Source organism: Podarcis liolepis (genome assembly GCF_965112155.1).
Source record: "Podarcis liolepis genome assembly, chromosome: 12".
Classification (NCBI taxonomy): Eukaryota; Metazoa; Chordata; class Lepidosauria; order Squamata; family Lacertidae; genus Podarcis; species Podarcis liolepis.
The window spans coordinates 3,394,692-3,412,192 of record NC_139563.1 but is presented as its reverse complement, the minus strand read 5'-3'; the positions used below and the strand labels follow the sequence as shown (position 1 = coordinate 3,412,192).

At 49.0% G+C, this 17,501-nt stretch overlaps 1 protein-coding gene across 1 annotated transcript in view; it reads right to left on the bottom strand.

The window, feature by feature from the left end:
• The window catches only part of CCM2 (CCM2 scaffold protein), a 46,623-nt gene that overhangs the window by 27,568 nt on the left and 1,554 nt on the right, over nt 1–17,501 (bottom strand). The window lies entirely within an intron of this gene.

The following is a 17,501-nucleotide window of genomic DNA, read 5'->3' as shown; positions in this document are numbered from 1 at the left end:
TGTTTACATCAGCTTCGTCGGCTTACATTCAAGGGGAAAGGAAAGGAATTTTCCTCGAGTGCTATTTTTAGATCTGCCTCGCTTGTTGCAGTCACAGGGGTTGGGGGAATCCCTGAACCCTGACTTAGTCCTGCAAGGAGAGCTTTCCTTCACCTCCAGATTTATTAGGCCTTTCAGAGGGAAACTGAACCGTTCTGCGGATGAGGCAGAAGGTGGAATCTCAGCCACAGAGATTGCTGCTTGAAATGTAATGCAGAACAAACTTTTGCCAACTCCATCAGCCGTCCAGAACAAGGGCTGTGTGTGAGTGTGAATGCACACAAACATTTGCACCGGGAATATGCACTGGCTCTGCTTTAACGCTAAAGGGCTTTGGCGCACACAAGAAGAGCTTGTTATGAAAATTATAAGTTCTAAGATACAAAATAAATGTACCGAGCAAAATCATACATAAATATATAAACCGCATGTCTGAAACAGTACAGGAAAAAGTCCTGAAACCATTTTGTCTCCTCCAAACTGACCTCAAATGTTTCTCTGCAAGGAGGGAGGAAATGAGAAAAACCTCCCCATTGTCTCTTTGCTCACAAATCCTGCCTTAAGGGCACATTTAAGATATGAATAGGGCGAGCCTGTGACCTGGACTCCGGAATTAAATAGTTATCATCACAAAAGAATAGCCAGGCTGTCCACCCTTTAACAGCCAGGTAAACTCATCAACCAGGTGGGACTGTGGTCTAAACCACAAAGCCTAGGACTTGCCGATCAGAAGGTCCACGGTTCGAATTCCCGCAACGGAGTGAGCTCCCGTTGCTCGGTCCCTGCTCCTGCCAAGCTAGCAGTTCGAAAGCACATCAAAGTGCAAGTAGATAAATAGGTACCACTCTGGTGGGAAGGTAAACGGCGTATCCGTGCGCTGCTCTGGTTCACCAGGAGCAGCTTAGTCTTGCTGGCCACATGACCCGGAAGCTGTATGCCGGCTCCCTCGGCCAATAAAGCGAGATGAGCGCCGCAACCCCAGAGTCGGTCACAACTGGACCTAATGGTCAGGGGTCCCTTTACCTTTAAACCCATCAACAGGTTTCCTGCCAGACAGGATTCTGTTGTAGACTGCCCCTTCTCTATGTATGATGTACGGGAGGGGTGGTCTTGGGCTCCAGGGTGGGCGATTCCAGATGTCTATACAGTGGTACCTCGGGTTATAGATGCTTCAGTTTATGTGATTTCGGTTTGCGCACCACGTCGAACCCGGAACTACCGGAACAGGTTATTTCTGGGTTTCGGCGCTCGCGTAGAAGCACTAAATCGCACCTTGCGCATGCGCATGGAATAGCACCCCGCGCGTGCGCAGACGTGGCACTGTGGGTTGCGAACGTGTCTTCCACATGGATCACGTTCACAACCCGAGGTTCCACTGTATAAGGGCTTGCGAATCATTGTTTGGGGTCCCTCCTGCCTCCTGCGTGTGGCTGTGAGCTCCTTGTTGCAACAGAACAATAGAGATCAGGCTTACGAGCTGCTTTGCTTCTCAATATTCTCTGCTTGGCCTCTGTTATTTTCTCCTACCGATAAGGAACCTACAAAAGAACTCTATATGGGCTCTTGGGTACCCTGTAAGGGAAAGGAGCTGTTTCTTCTTATAACAAGTGCAAAGCTTGCACTCCTGCTAATCGGCTCGCAAGCAGATTAACTTCCTCCCTAACCACAGTAAAGGCTAGGAAAAAGTCTTCCCGTGCGTTACCAGCCAGTTTTGTCTGTTCAAATAGTTTTACCTGCTTCCGTCTTGTTCTGTCTCTTATTTATTTGCTTTGTGCTGCACAGCAAGCAGCCTTCGCCGCCTTGGCAGCTCTCCCAAGGCTTTGCACTGAGACTCCCATCTGCCCCAGCCAGCGCTGGGATAAGGGCCCCGGGTCAGGTTTCCGGGGTGAGGCTTGCACAACCTTAGAAACCAACAAATTACATTATCCATTCATAAACCTCACTATTCTTTGGAGCTTGGGAGAAAAGAAATGACAAACGTAGACAGCATCTTAAAAAGCAGAGACATCACCTTGCCAACAAAGGTCCGTATAGTTCAAGCTCTGGTTTTCCCAGTAGTGATGTATGGAAGTGAGAGCTGGACGGTAAAGAAGGCTGATCGCCGAAGAATGGATGCTTTTGAATTCTGGTGCTGGAGGAGACTCTTGAGAGTCCCATGGACTGCCAGAAGATCAAACCTCTCCATTCTTAAGGAAATCAGCCCTGAGTGCTCACTGGAAGGACAGATCCTGAAGCTGAGGCTCCAAGACTTTGGCCACCTCAGGAGAAGAGAAGACTCCCTGGAAAAGACCCTGATGTTGGAAAAGATGGAGGGCACAAGGAGAAGGGGATGACAGAGGATGAGATGGTGGGACAGTGTTCTCGAAGCTACCAGCATGAGTTTGACTAAACTGCAGGAGGCAGTGGAAGAAAGAAGTGCCTGGCGTGCTCTGGTCCAGGGGGTCACGAAGACTCGGACACAACTAAACAACAACATTATTTGGAGGGTTTTTTAAAAGAAACAAAACGCGAAGCACTCTCTGCTAGTCTACCAAGTTTCGGAAAGTTGTTTGCCTGTTCTCTAAGCACTTGGACACCTTGTAAATTAGCTTAAGCAAGTTTTGCACGGCGTTTCTCAAGTTCAAGGTTTTTGTCTATGTTTGGAGACCGTTTTGAATCAAGGGGGGGGGGGAATGAGCCTTTCAAACTGCCGTGATTTAAAACCCCGATTTCAAAACGGCACAGAATTTTTTGGATTCTTGGAATTCCCAAGCAGTGCTGGGTCCGAGGCTGCTGGCTTCGCTGCCTCCTGCTCTTCAGCGTGACATTCACTGATAATGTGGTACCTCACAACGATCCTGCAAGCTAAGGGCCTAAAGTCATTTACTGAGCCTCACAGGCCAAGAGTAGATTCAAACACAGACCTTCCACAATTCCCCACTTTAAGAACAGATGAACCACGCCGACAATTTTTACCCTGGAATTCCGCATCGATGCTCAGTGTACTCTCGTTTCCGACTGATGCATAATGTCCACAGACATTTCTACAAGGTAGGGAATATTCCACACATTTCAGAACATGCTGGTCTTTGAAAACGGCAAGGCAGCTGGTGTGCAAGAAATCAGGCTTGCTTTGTTGTGTTTTTTTAAAAATTTTGGCCTTCTGTTCTTCCCCCATTTATCTGCTCCATCCATCTGCTGTGAGTTGTCAAAGAAGCAGGTGCCAGCCATCTGGGTTAAGGCGCTGTTTATAATAACAATATATATCTGGTGACAAGCAATGGAAAAGCAGCCCGGAATCTTTCTGCAGGGGGGAAGAGGTCTGGGAGCACACAGAATGGAACAGAAATATTACAGTCTATGCATGAACTACCGTATTTTTCGCTCTATAGGATGCACTTTTCCCCCTCCCAAAAATAAGGGGAAATGTGTGTGCGTCCTATGGAGCGAATTCAGGCTCCTTGGCTTCAGCGATAGCAACGCGAAGCCTCCGAAGCGCAGAGGGAGCGCTTTCGCTGAAGCTTGGAGAGCGAGAGGCGTCGGTGCGCACCGACCCCTCTCCCTCTCCAGGCTTCAGGGATAGACGCCTGAAGCCTTCGGAGCGCAGCGCGAATTCCTGCTGTGTTCTGGAGGCTTCAGGTTCCTTTCGCTGAAGCCAGGAGAGTCTTGCTCTCCCGGCTTCAGCAAAAGGAACCCAAAGCCTGAGGAGCGCAGTGGGAACTTGCGCTGCGCTCGGAAGGCTTCAGGGATAGCCGCACGCAGTCCCTCCGGCAGGGAGAGGCTGCACGCGGCTATGGCTTCTTTAGCCCCGCACAGCCTCTCCCGGCTGGAGAGGTTGCGCACAGCTAAAGAGGAAGCCAAGACAGTAAGCGGCATCCATCCCGCTCGCTGTCTTGGCTTGTGCCATAGGCGCGCGCAACCCCTCTGGCAGGGAGAGGTTGCGCGCAGCCTGTACGCTGCGCTTTGGGGCTGGGGGGGGTTAGGGTTAGGTTTTTTTCCTTGATTTCCCCCTCTACAAACTAGGTGCGCCCTATGGTCCGATGTGCCCTATGGAGCGAAAAATAAGGTATGTTGCGTGGCTCCAAGAAGACTTCCGGAGCAAATTTCAGTTAAAATTCTGAGAGATATGCATTGCAAGCCAATGCCACACTATTCTTCTGAAGAGGAGGGGGAGCATCCAAATTCCTCACCGCTCCCCTTGTATTGCAACCCAGGTGGGTGGGGCTTGCTACCAGGCCCCGCCTACTTTTGGAAAGAGCCCCGCCCACTCCGGCAGGAGGCTAAAGGAACGCCACCCTGCTCTCTCACTCAACAGGCCTCAATTACCCATTGAGTGCCGCAGAGCAGATTTCCGCGCTTAAGCCAAGGGCGCTTGGGGAATTGCTAAATTAATTTTAAGACCCATGCAGGGCTATTGAGAAGACATATGCCATCAGGCTCAGCTGTAAGCTTGTCCGCAGAGGATTTCTTTATGGTTTGGGAGTACAAAGGCATGGCTTTTAAGCCATCTCTGCAGTAATCCACTAAGAGGGAATGTGGATCAGGAACACTCAGCAGATACAGAGCTGTTCCTACTTCCCAGGCCTGCGCCTCATGCCTTCTCTTCAAGACCTACTGCATGATCCCCTGAGCAAATCTACAGAGACATCACCTTGCCAACAAAGGTCCATATAGTTCAAGCTCTGGTTTCCCCAGTAGTGATGTATGGAAGTGAGAGCTGGACCATAAAGAAGGCTGATCGCCAAAGAATTGATGCTTTTGAATGATGGTGTTGGAGGAGACTCTTGAGAGTCCCATGGACTGAAAGAAGATCAAACCTCTCCATTCTGAAGGAAATCAGCCCTGAGTGCTCACTGGAAGGACAGATCCTGAAGCTGAGGCTCCAAGACTTTGGCCACCTTGTGAGAAGAGAAGACTCCCTGGAAAAGACCCTGATGCTGGGAAAGATGGAGGGCACAAGGAGAAGAGGACGACAGAGGACGAGATGGTGGGACAGTGTTCTCGAAGCTACCAGCATGAGTTTGACCAAACTGCAGTGGAAGACAGTGGAAGGCAGGAGGGCCTGGCGTGCTCTGGTCCAGGGGGTCACAAAGAGTCCGACACGACTAAACAACTAAACAATAACAACAACAACAACAAAGGGATCTTGCTCCCTATTAAGAATTCATAGGTGATAAATTGAGTAACTGGGTGATCCAGGCAGTTCTCCCAAATCAGCCCTCTGCCCCCACCTCCAGGTATTCTGCAATACAACCCCCAGTATCATACAGCCAAGCTTGCTAGGGCTGATGGGAGTTGTAGTCCAAAAAAACACAGAGCAGGGTTTCCCAAACTTGGCCCTCCAGCTGTTGTTGGACTACAACTCCCATCATCCCTACCTACCAGGACCTAGAGGAGCACCCCCAACCTTCAGCCCTCCAGATGTTTTCGACTACAATTCCCATCATCCCTGACCACTGGTCCTGTTAGCTAGGGATCAGGGGAGTTGTAGTCCCAAAACATCTGGAGGGCCACAGGTTGGGGATGCCTGACCTAGAGGGAGCCAGGCTGGAGAAGGCCATGCTATGTCCTTTGACTGTTTTATTGGAAAAGAAAATCTCAAGTTGTCCAGTTTAAGCCATAAAGTGGACAGCCAAGGAGCCAGAACAAGATGGCAGCCTTTTAGATCGTCCTTCCTGCTGTGCCATTCAGACATGCCCAAATCACTCTCGCTTGACCCAGGGTTCCCATGCTATCCCACACATCTTGGCACCAGAGCTTGAGAGATAATAATAATAATAATAATCAATTTTTATTTATACCCCAAGCTCCCCAGCCAAGACCAGGCTCAGGGCAGCTAACACCAAATATAAAAACAATTTATTAGAATACAGCTTAAAAAACAAATTTAAAATACAACATTAAAACATTAAAATGCAGCCTCTTTTCAATGGAAACTCAATCAAAAACTTTTTTGGGGATGAAAACGTCAAGTCTTCACCAAGGCTTACTTTCCAGACTGGTCCTACGTGGTCCAGAAAAAAGCCAGGAGTTCCATCACAGAAGGAGAAAGGAAAAAAGAAAGAGGGGGAGGGAATCAAATTGATTCCAAGCCAAAGGCCAGGCGGAACAACTCTGCCTTACAGGCCCCTTGCGGAAAGAAATCAGATCCTGCAGGGCCCTGGTCTCATGAGACAGAGCGTTCCACCAGGCCGGAGCCAGTGTTGAAAAGGCCCTGGCTCTGGTTGAGGCTAATCTGACTTCCTTAGGGCCCGGGACCTCTAGGGTGTTGCTATTTATGGGCCTTAAGATGCTCTGGTCGTGCCACTCCACAAACCGTCCTAACGTTAAAAAGGAAAGCAACAGGCCGTCTGTTTTGAGGATGAAGGAGATCAGCACAGCAAGGCCCGTCACACCTTATGGGTGCTGCACCACGCAACAATTGTGTTTGTGGGATGGCGAAGCGGGGGGAAGCTGTGTCGGCCAACAACAGTCACGCCCCATTGCAGCCGTTCTGGATTAAGCGGCTGGTTATGGGTATATTTTCATCCGCCTATTTCTGCGCGTTTTGGAGCAAAAATAAAATCGAGGCAGCTGCAACTGGATACTGCAAATGGCCATTTAAAGCCATGTGCTGCCCTTTCATCAAATCCAGCTGTTGCCCAGGCAAGACTCATCCGGAAGGGAGCATCACTTTTTGGACTGGAGAAAGAAAAAAAGTTCCAGAATTCCAGGAACATGGCCCAGCTGCCCAATTTTCCGCCAGAACTGCCTCCGAGTCAAAGCCAGAACGGTGGAGGTTCTTCGGGAAACAAACCGTGTTGCCTGGAGTCTTCGCCAACCGGGTGATGCCCAGCTGCTCTGGGCGATCTGTGGGCTGATGGGAATTTTAATACAGAACAGCTAGATGGCACCAGGCTGACGACGGCTGGCCGAGAGGTTAACAATACAATTTGTGTTAAGGCAGCAAACATCTGAAAGGAGTAATAATAATAATAATAATAATAATAATAATAATAATAATAATTTATTTATACCCCACCCATCTGGCCGGGCTTCCGCAGCCACTTTGGGCGGCTTCCAAAAAAATATTAAAATACCGTAATACGTCAAACATTAAAAGCTTCCCTACACAGGGCTGCCTTCAGATGTCTTCTCAAAGTCTGGTAGTTTTCTCTCTCTTTGACATCTGGTGTGAGGGCGTTCCACAGGGCGGGGGCCACCACCGAGAAGGCCCTCTGCCTGGTTCCCTGTAACTTGGCTTCTCGCAGTGAGGGAACCACCAGAAGGCCCTCGGCGCTGGACCTCAGTGCGGCGGGCTGAACGATGGAGCTTATTACCTTATTACCTTGTTCTGACAGTTGGTGTCCAACTGTCCTAATAAAGAAGCCTTTTTCAACCTGTGGGTCCCCAGGTGTTGTTGAACTACAACTCCCATCACCCCTAGCTAGCAAGGCCAGAGCTCAGGGATGATGGGAGTTGTAGTCCAACAACATCTGGGGACCCACAGGTTGAGAACCGCTGGAATAAAGGAATCTCACGTGTTCCACACTCAAAACATACCAACTTGGTTGTCTCTGCTTTCCACGAGACCTCTACAAGCCAGCTGCATCACCTATAGCAAAGTACCGTATCGGCCTGAATATAAGCCTCACCCCCCCCCCAAATTCCAACCATGAAAAGTTAAAGTGCAGCTTAAATTCACAACCTTACAAAAATCGGCTTTTGCGAGATCACTGCTGAAACAGACATACCGTAAAACGGAAAGGGTGCGAGTGCCTGCGGAATTTTAAGAGAGAGGCTTGTGTTTGGTACTGTCTTTTTTCCTCCCCGACCCCTATGAATTTTAAAGGTGCTGCTTATTATTTGGGTGCGGCTTATATTCAGGCCAATACGGTAATTCCGAAGGACAAGGTTTGGTGCTACAGGACTTAGAGAAAACAAAGAACTGGAATAAAGCGCCTTGCCTGCGAGGCCACCAAACTCAGCCGAGCACAGAAGATTAAAAACATGTCCAAAGCGAGACTTAAAAGATCCTGGAACTGAACTGCGCCTAGGGCCCGAATGACTGTCGTCCCACGAGAAAAGCTGCCAGCCTCTTTAGAATTACTTTGTCTGAACCGTCACTAAGCGAAGTGTCTGGGGCGGCTCTGCTGCCACCTTCTGAAATGGCGATGGCTGGAGATTTCTGCGGTGGGAAAGGCTCCACTAAAAATAGCTCGTTTCCCACAGTTATGTCCCAGGCGGGAGGGTGGGGAGCGGACGGGATGCCAAGCTTTCATGTGCAGTTAAATGGGGATGAGCTCAGAGGCTGCCGCTTCTTGCAATGAGGATCCTGGAATGAAGCGAGTGAGTGTATACACACAGGAACACAAGTTTCGGTTCTCCATCTCGCCGTGTGCTGTTAGCACGATCCAAGAGAACGTTGCTTTTTTAAGCAAGGAGCAGAGAGTGGTGATTTCATGTATACTTCTCTTGAGAAGGCGAGACTTGAAGCGTTTTGGGATCGGTGTCATTGGCAGTTCAGTTCTCTTTATTTATGTTTCCGAGCACAATCCAAAGTGTTGGCGCTGACATTTAAAGCCCTAAATGGCCTCGGCCCTGTATACCTGAAGGAGCGTCTCCACCCACATCGTTCAGCCCGGACACTGAGATCCAGCGCCGAGGGCCTTCTAACGGTTCCCTCCCTGCGAGAAGTGAGGTTACAGGGAACCAGGCAGAGGGCCTTATCGGTGGTGGCACCCGCCCTGTGGAACGCCCTCCCACCAGATGTCAAGGAAATAAACAACTATCTGACTTTTAGAAGACATCTGAACGCAGCTCTGTTTAGGGAAGTCTTTAATGTTTGATGTTTTATTCTGTTTTTAATATTATGCTGGGAGCCACCCAGAGCGGCTGGGGAAACCCAGCCAGATGGGGCGGCGTATAAATAATAAATTTATTATTATTATTATTATGGACGCGGGTGGTGCTGTGGGTTAAACCACAGACCTTGGACTTGCCGATCAGAAGGTTGACGGTTCGAATCCCCGCGACGGGGTGAGCTCCCATTGCTCAGTCCCTGCTCCTGCCCACCTAGCAGTTCGAAAGCACGTCAAAGTGCAAGTAGATAAAGAGGTACCACTCTGGCAGGAAGGTAAACGGCGTTTCCGTGCGCTGCTCTGGTTCGCCAGAAGCGGCTTAGTCATGCTGGCCACATGACCCGGAAGCTGTACACCGGCTCCCTCGGCCAAGAAAGCGAGATGAGCGCCGCAACCCGAGTTGGCCTTTACCTGTTGTTGTTGTCATTATGCCGCCTTTCTGACACAGAGCTCAAGGCAGCCCTACCAGAGTTCTCTCCTGCTCCCTTTTCCAATCCTTACAAAAAGCCTGAGAGGTAGGCTAGGCCGAGAGACGGAGACAGGCCCAAGGTCATCAGGAATTCTGTGGCAGAACCTGGCTCTCCCTTCATCTGGCTTACTCCAACCACGACTGGAACTCACAGTGTTTTATCAAGGTGGATAAAGGGGGGTGAAGAATCATCCTTTGATGCAGAGGCAAAGGCCCTCAAGGCAAGGGCAGATATTCCGCTGGAGGAAATGAGATAAGGTCACCACTCCTGTCTCTTTCACCAAGCAGATCAAGGTGGAGTATGTGGTTCTAGCCTTCTTTATTTAATACCCCCAACAACGCTGTGAGGTAGGTTAAGCTGAGAGGCAGTGACCCGTCACACTCTAACTGCTATTCTATTTATTGTGCTTGTGAAATACAGCAGCCCAGCATTGGGGTGGGGGGTGATGTTGTTGTTTAGTCGTGTCCTCCTCTTTGTGACCCCCTGGACCAGAGCACGCCAGGCCCTCCTGTCTTCCACTGCCTCCCGCAGTTTGGTCAAACTCATGCTGGTAGCTTCGAGAACACCGTCCCACCATCTCGTCCTCTGTCGTCCCCTTCTCCTTGTGCCCTCCATCTTTCCCAACATCAGGGTCTTTTCCAGGGAGTCTTCTCTTCTTATGAGGTGGCCAAGGTCTTGGAGCCTCAGCTTCAGGATCTGTCCTTCCAGTGAGCACTCAGGGCTGATTTCCTTCAGAATGGAGAGGTTTGATCTTCTTGCAGTCCATGGGACTCTCAAGAGTCTCCTCCAGCACCATAATTCAAGAGCATCCATTCTTCGGCGATCAGCCTTCTTTATGGTCCAGCTCTCAATTCCATACATCACCACATCACTACTGGGGGAGTGATAAAGGACTTTAAACATTCAGAGTCAGTAATTAGTTCTACGGCCATCTCCGCACGAGATGTTTTATAAGCAAGTTGTTCTCTTCCACCCACTAAAAAAAAAGATTCAGGGCCCAATTTCTCTTCCAGAATTAAAACTGAACTAAAATTAGCTTCAGATATTAATTAGAACACGACTCTTGGGAAGAGGCCCAAAGAACATTTGTCAGCAAGTCAGGCTGAAACGAAGGCCATTGCCATCCTTTCATGGCATTTCATTCATGTGTAATAAATGCCCTCTAAACAATTCCCATTTAACATTATACAGCATTCTTTCTGAGAAAATCCTGGGTCAGATAAACCGCTCCCATGCCAGCTCCTTTGCGAATCAGTTTGGTTGTGTACTCACAAACATGAACCCCAGAAATACACACAGTCACGGCAGGCCAACCTCCCCAAGAAAAAAAAAATTCAGGACGGCGGGGAAATTGCAACCACCTTCTGGAGGAAAATGCACCAATTCCCTCCATGAAGTCCCTATCTAACCACAGCGCACTTGAACAGGAAGCACAGAGGAAGGGCGGAAAGCCAAAAGCTTCCATCAACTCGACCCAGCCCTGGAAGGAGTGACTTTAGGAGATCTGAAAGCACCAGTCTTGCCGCCACACTGGAACATCACTTGAATACCCAGGGGCAGGAATCAGGGGGTTTTCCAGTCCAGGAATCACATGCCAAGAGAAGAATGCCCGGCCTTACATCAGGCTGACGGCACAAATTGCTGAGCCAGTCTCATACTTTGACACCCAAGAAAGGTTTATGTCCTTTCTATCTTGTCTATCAGGTCTCTGGCTAACTGAACAATCTGCGGCCTTTTAAACTGTGCATGGTGGTGGTGGGTAATTGTTTTTGTTCGTTCCTATGCTATATATATATATTTCAGGGACATGGGTGGTGCTGTGGGTTAAACCACAGAGCCTAGGGCTTGCTGATCGGAAGGTTGACAGTTTGAATCCCCACGACGGGGTGAGCTCCCGTTGCTCGGTCCCAGCTCCTGCCCACCTAGCAGTTCAAAAGCACGTCAAAGTGCAAGTAGATAAATAGGTACCACTCCGCCGGGAAGGTAAACGGCGTTTCCGTGCGCTGCATTGTTTGCCAGAAGTGGCTTAGTCATGCTGGCCACATGACCCGGAAGCTGTACACCAGCTCCCTCGGCCAGTAAAGCGAGATGAGTGCTGCAACCCCAGAGTCGGCCACAACTGGACCTAATGGTCAGGGGTCCCTTTACCTTTAAGTTATATATTTTGAGGTTTTTTTCTATTGTAAACAGTCTTGTAGTCCTCAAATGAAGGGCGGTATAGAAATTTTTAATAACAACAATAATATCATCATCAACTTGTGGGTTTCAATCCTATAGAAATACAGTGGTGCCCCGCAAGACGAATGCCTCGCAAGACGGAAAACTCGCTAGATGAAAGAGTTTTCCGTTTTGGAGGTGCTTCGCAAAACGAATCTCCTATGGGCTTGCTTCGGAAGACGAAAATGTCTTGCGAGTTCCTGCGGGTTTCCCCCCTCCCCCCTTTTTCTAAGCCGCTAAACCGCTTATCAGCTGATCCGATAAGCCAATAAGCTGCTAAAAGCCGCTAATCCGTCAATGGGCTTGCTTCGCAAGACGAAAAAACCGCTAGACGAAGAGAATCACAGAACGGATTCTTTTCATCTTGCGAGGCACCACTGTAAAGAGCTCAGGCCATCAAAACACTCGTTCGTAAGATTCCAGCTGATGCCCCTATATGGTTTCTTCCAAACTGTTCAAACCTTTACATGTACTCTGCCGGGAATCCGTTCCCCCACCCCAGCTCCCTCTTTCAAAACCCACCAAACCAACCATGACGTTTGCCATTCAATTGCACACATCACACCAGGAGAGCATGGCGCGTCCAGGCCAGCTCCCTGTTCCACAGTGGCCATCCAGATAGATGCCTGTGGAACAAACTGACAAGGAAGACGTGAGCACAAGAGCATCATTCTCCCCTCCTGAGGTTTCCAGCAACTGGGATCCAGAAGCATTGCTGCTTCCAGCCATAGAGGCAAAGCAGAGCCTCAATAGCCCTCTCCCAGCTAAGGCCTGGGGGCTGGATCCGACCCAATCACCTTCTAAATCTAGCCCACGGACGGTCCGGGAATCGGCGTGTTTTTACATGAGTAGAATGTGTCCTTTTATTTAAAATGCATCTCTGGGTTATTTGTGGGGCCTGCCTGGTGTTTTTACATGAGTAGAATGTGTCCTTTTATTTAAAATGCATCTCTGGGTTATTTGTGGGGCACAGAAATTCATTCATATTTTTTCCCCAAAGTATAGTCCAGCCCCCCACGAAGTCTGAGGGATGGTGGACTGGCCCCCTGCTGAAAAAGTCTGCTTACCCCTGAGATAGGGGCTCAGCTGGGCCACGGAAATTAGAAGCCGGAGGATGGTATTCCTCCAGATTCTTAAGGATTATGGTGGGTTCTCTCGTGGAGGGGGAGTGGGCAGGAAAGTCTCTCGCTCGGCGCTACAGATTTTGCACCCTCAACTGAATAAACCAACAACTGCTGCGACTAGAGGGGCTGCGCTCATCTCAAGCCCTCCCAAACCCCAGGCTGAATTTTCTGCATTCTGCTGGCCCATTTGCTTTGCTTCATTCTGGCTCCCTCGCTATTTCAGCTTGCTTTTTGCATGTACTGTAGATCTCCACCCACCTATTCCATTTCCGTCAAGGGCCCGAGGTGAGCTGTCAGAGCTGCCTCCTTCATCCCCATGTAATCAAGCAGACAAAAAAAAAAAAATGCCTTGGTACTTCGCAGGATTTTTATTTTTTGGAGCAGGGTGGGTATGGTTTGCATTGTTTGAAACTAAAACTGCTAACTGCCTGAAACCCACTCACCCCCCAAGAGGTCTTTTAAAAAGCCGGGTAGTTCAACACCTCTGATGTCCAAATAGCCTCACCATGGGGCTCACCTGGGAAGGTAGGAGAAGGAAAACTGTGATCCTAAACCACCACTGCCTCGCGGATATACAGTGGCACCTCGGGTTACATACGCTTCAGGTTACATACGCTTCAGGTTACATACGCTTCAGGTTACAGACTCCGCTAACCCAGAAATAGGACCTAGGGTTAAGAGCTTTGCTTCAGGATGAGAACAGAAATCGGGCTCCGTGGCGCAGTGGCAGCAGGAAGCCCCATTAGCTAAAGTGGTGCTTCAGGTTAAGAACAGTTTCAGGTTAAGAACGGACCTCCGGAACGAATTAAGTATTTAACCTGAGATACCACTGTACTCATTTGTCAGAAAGGCCACCGAGACCACATAACACCGGTCTTGAAAGACCTACATTGGCTCCCAGTACGTTTCCGAGCACAATTCAAAGTGCTGGTGCTGACCTTTCAAGCCCTAAACAGCCTTGGTCCTGTATACCTGAAGGAGTGTCTCCACCCCCATTGTTCTGCCCGGACACTGAGGTCCAGCGCCGAGGGCCTTCTGGCGGTTACCTCATTGCGAGAAGGGAGGTTACAGGGAACCAGGCAGAGGGCCTTCTCGGTGGTGGCACCCACCCTGTGGAACACCCTCCCACCAGATGTCAAAGAGAACAACAACTACCAGACTTTTAGAAGACATCCGCTCCCTGTTTAGGGAAGCTTTTAATGTTGATGTATTATGGTATTTTAATCTTTTGTTGGAAGCCGCCCAGAGTGGCTGGGGAAGCCCAATCAGATGGGCAGGGTATAAATAATAAATTATTATTACCATTACCATCAATATATTATAAAGGCTTTGGGAGGAAACCCTGAGAAGCAATCTGTACCTGCTGCCTTGCGGGACACATTCGAATGTGTCCTTTTATTCAAAATGCATCTCTGGGTTATTTGTGGGGCATAGGAATTCATTCATTTGCAACCCCCCCAAAAATATAGTCCAGCCCCCCACAAGGTCTGAGGGACAGTGGACCGGCCCCCTGCTGAAAAAGTTTGCTGACCTCTGTCTAGCCCCATGAGCACATCCCTCTCCATATAAGCAAGCAAAAGGCTTTGCCAAGGACACATTCCAGCTGGGCAAAAGGTGCAAGACATGAGTTGGGGCTGGGTAAAATGGGTCATGGGTTTGGGAGAGGCCCACCAGCTGGACAGAGGAGCTTGGAGAGTGTGCTCTCTTCCCTCAAACCCCCCCCCCCCCGTCTTCACAAGTCAAAAAGTAAAAATTAATCCTAATGCACACCCAGAGCGAGAGCCACTAAATTCAGAAACACGCTGAGGACCTCTGAACAAGAAAGCAAGAGCCTTTCTTGACCATAGTGCACATAAATGGGACACACAGACATATCTCATGCACCTGTACTTGCCAGGCCAGAGCAAAAATGTTGCTAAATCCCCAGAGGTCAGCCTGATCCGAGTACCAGATGGAATTTACTCCAAGGCAAATAGAGAGATAGAGGCACAGCACACGCCTCAAACACAACGAGTGCCGTATTTTTCGCTCTGTAAGAAGCACCGGACCATAAGACGCACCTAGTTTTTGGAGGAGGAAAACAAGAAAAAAATCCCTCTTGCTGTTCTGGCTTCTGGGATAGCTGTGCAGCCTGCATCCGTTCCATAAGATGCACACACATTTCCCCTTTTAAGGAGGGGAAAAGTGAGTCTTACAGAGCAAAAAATACGGTAATTCTATTCCGAGACTACGCTTCCTATCAAGTTTTCCAGAGGAGGCTTCTTTAAGAAAATGAAAAGTTGCTTGACTAACAGAACTTGTTCTTAAGTGAGCTAGGGTTCAGGGGTGAGGTGGCCAAGTTTGCTGAAGGCACAGGATTATCTGGAATAAAAATAATAATAATAATAATGTGATGGAGAGCTCTAAAAGAATCTTTCTGAAAACGAGTGACTAAGCAATTAAAATAGCAAATGTGGTTCTCTGCAAGCCGGTGCAGACTGATGCACATTAGGACAAATAGATAGATAAATCCTCACTTCTGGTGGGGTCCAAGCTGGCAGTGGCTGATTTCTGGGGACAGCGCAATGAAAACGTCATCTAGCCGTGAAAAAGGGTTAACTTTGAGCCAGGGATCATTAGGAAAGGGACTGAAAACCAAAGTGTCAAAATCTTTGGGCTTTTATATAACTCTATGATGCAATTGCACCAGAAATATTGTGTACAGTTCAGAACACCGCATTTCAAAACAAAAATATATCACCGAGTTGAAAAGGATGAAGGGCAACGAAGGAGATCCGAGGGTTAGATCGACGCATCTGTGAGGAATATAATTCTAGAAACTGAGCGTTGGGAGACACTGGAACGACTAAAGACTTCTCCGCAATCACATACTTTCGGCTATGGAATTTGTTTCCACAACGAGTGGTGAAAGCCACCGGGCTGAACAGCTTTTAAATGGGGTTACATAAATTCACGGAGAACAGTGCCAGTCACAATGGCAGTGTCCTAAATATATATTCAGAGGCGACAGGTCTCTAGAGAACAGTCACCGGGGAACAACAAAAGGAGAGCTACAGCCCTTATGTCCTGATTATGAGCTTCCTACAGCGAACTGATTCAGCCTTGTGGGACTAGGTCATGGGTAGGCAAACTGAGGCCCGGGGGCCGGATCCAGCCCATTCGCCTTCTCAATCCAGCCCGTGGACGGTCCGGGAATCAGCATGTTTTTACTTGAGTAGAATGTGTCCTTTTATTTAAAATGCATCTCTGGGTTATTTGTGGGGCATAGGAATTCATTCATCCCCCCCAAAAAAAATATAGTCCGGCCCCCCACAAGGTCGGAGGGAAAGTGGACCGGCCCCCTGCTGAAAAAGTTTGCTGACCCCACACTAGGCAGACCTTCAGTCTGATCCAGAAACTAGGAACTCTCTCCTTAAGTCCTTAACTCATTGAATACGTTAGTACAGAGCAGGCTGCTGAGGAGCAAAGGAATTCATCACACAGCAAGCAAAAGCAAAATACCATATTTTTCGCTCTATAGGACACACTTTTCCCCCCTCCAAAAATGAAGGGGAAATGTGTGTGGGTCCTGTGGGGCGAATGCAGGCTTTCGCTGAAGCCTGGAGAGCGAGAGGGGTCAGTGCGCACCGACCCCTCTCACTCCCCAGGCTGCAGGCTGTTATCCGCAAACCTTCGGAGCGCTCCGAAGGCTTGCGGATAACAGCCTGCAGCCTGGGGAGTGAAGTGCCTGCCGGGCTCCGAAGGCTTGCGGATAGCAGCCTGTTTTGGGGGCTGGGGTCGGGCGAAGCTCGGGCTTCCCCTGCCCCAGCCCTGTGGCTAAAAACAAAGCCAAGACAGCGAGCGGGATCCATCCTGCTCGCTGTCTTGGCTTCTGCCAAGACCTCTCCTGGCTGGAGAGGTTGCGCGTGACTAAAGAGGAAGCCAAGACAGCCAGCGGGATGGATCCTGCTCGCTGTCTTGGCTTCTTTGCTCTTGGGGGCTGGGGGGGGGCAGGGAGAATTTTTTTTCTTTATTTCCCCCCCCCCCAAAAAAAAAACTAGGTGCGCCCTATGGTCTGGTGCGCCCTATGGAGCGAAAAATACTGTATTCAACAACGGATGAGGCTAGTCTGGCACAGATCTTTTCCCCGTCCACTGCCAAATATTACCTAGTGAGAGCAGAATCACAAGACCTCCCCAAAGCAAAGATTTCACAAGGTGCCTTTTGATTTTGACAATACTCCCTGCACCCCAATACTTGCCACCTATGAAATACTGAGAGAGGGTGGGATGGAAAGGGAGACTGCAAATGTAAAACTCTCTGGCAACTGGGGAGAGAGGACAAGGAACAGAAGGATATCACGATTCATATCACCTAAATATTTCGAACATAATATCCCCCCCCATCCAATTATTGCCAGCTATGAAATATTTGAAGTGGGTGGGGTGGAAAGGAGTCCGGCAAATGTAGAACTATTTGGAAATTGGGAGGGGGGAGCAGGGAGTAGAAAAAGCATTAAACTTGATATGATGCAAACGTTTTAAAGATACCAATCAAGACCTTCTTTATTATTGGCACACGTGAAATGCGAGGTGCTGGGAGAGGAAGAGGAAAATCCTGAGGATTTACCTCTGATAAAATTGAGGCGAGAGAGAGGAAAAACAACAGCAGGACTGCAAATCGATCATGTTTTATTTCATAAAAAAAGAAAAATCTTTCTCCCCCCCCCCCGCACACACGGCAAGTTCTTACGAGTTGTGCAACAACACCCCCAACTCCAATTCTTATTTGGGGTGATCTGGTTTAACAACAACAAAAAGGTGGGGGCATCAGGCCTTCAATTTGATCTTGTT